We start from the raw sequence: 1,231 nt of genomic DNA on the forward strand, positions 1-1,231 counted from the left end.
ACCGAAGCAAGAAAGGAACAACACAGGCAAGGAATGCGGGAGTACAGCCCGGGGAAGGAGTTGAAATGACGTGGTCCTTAGTTGGCCGAAACGACATGAATGAATGAATAAGAAGAAGAATCACAAGGGAGAGCCAAATGAAAAGCTTAAAAGTGTAATAAAAATTCGAAAAATTAATAAGTCTCTAACGATTATCCTTTAGGTCCTAGGTAACAGCTGCGTGCAGGCAAGCAAACAACCGAGCGAATTGACCGTGCGGTTAGGGTCGCAGAATTGTCAGCTTACATTCAGGAGACAGTGGGCTAGAATCCCACCGTCTGTAGCCCTGAAGACGGTTTTCCGTGGATTTCCATTTTCACACCAGGCAAGAGCTAGCCCTTTCCCGTCGCCGAAAACCGACGTTAAATAAGTACGGAGAAACCGAGCTCGATAGCTGCAGTCGCTTAAGTGCGGCCAGTATCCAGTAATCGATAGATAGTGGGTTCGAACCCCACTGTCGACAGCCCTGAAGATGGTTTTCCGTGGTTTCTCATTTTCACACCATCTCTTCAACACGTACTACATGTACGTAACACGACCTAATACGTTGAAAGTCTGTTTCGATTACAATGCGGTCGTGAAAATTCAATATTCGTTGACATGCCCCACAACGGGCGACTTAAACGCACTCTACAGTGTGCTAGCAGCAGTGCCAGACCTGTAGCTCAGATCCTTTCAAACAGAACAAAGATGGCCTAGGCCACCATAGCTCAATTGGTAGAGCAACCGACGGGAAATCGGGAGGTTGTGGGTTCGGATCCCACTGGTGTCCGGCTGGCCATTTTTGTTCTGTACTTAACATCTCTTCAACACGTACTACATGTACGTAACACGACCTAATACGTTGAAAGTCTGTTTCGATTACAAAGCGGTCGTGAAAATTCAATATTCGTTGAAATGCTGGGGCTGTACCTTAATTAAGGCCACGGCCACTTCCTTCCCATTCCTAGTTCTTTCCTATCCCATCGACGCCATAAGACATATCTGTGTCAGTGCGACGTAAAGCAAATAGCAAAAAAAAAAAATAAAGTACGGAAAAAAAGGCACTGCAGTCATGGCCGTCGCGAGGAGAGTCGCACCGGGCGCAACACATTTGAGGACATTCGGATGGGTTCCTCTTCCGTAAAATTTTAAATTTTTAAAGAAATGAGAGGGCCTGCTTGAACAATAGTCCAGCTCTTTGGCTGAATGG

The 1,231-nt window shown here is 46.2% G+C and overlaps 1 non-coding gene across 1 annotated transcript; it reads left to right on the forward strand.

The window, feature by feature from the left end:
• Window positions 1-738: 738 nt before the first annotated feature.
• Window positions 739-815, forward strand: TRNAS-GGA (transfer RNA serine (anticodon GGA)). The gene has a single exon. It is a non-coding gene; the product is annotated as a tRNA-Ser (tRNA).
• The last annotated feature ends 416 nt before the right edge of the window (window positions 816-1,231 follow it).

This window comes from Anabrus simplex, chromosome 8 (genome assembly GCF_040414725.1).
Source record: "Anabrus simplex isolate iqAnaSimp1 chromosome 8, ASM4041472v1, whole genome shotgun sequence".
Lineage (NCBI taxonomy): Eukaryota > Metazoa > Arthropoda > Insecta > Orthoptera > Tettigoniidae > Anabrus > Anabrus simplex.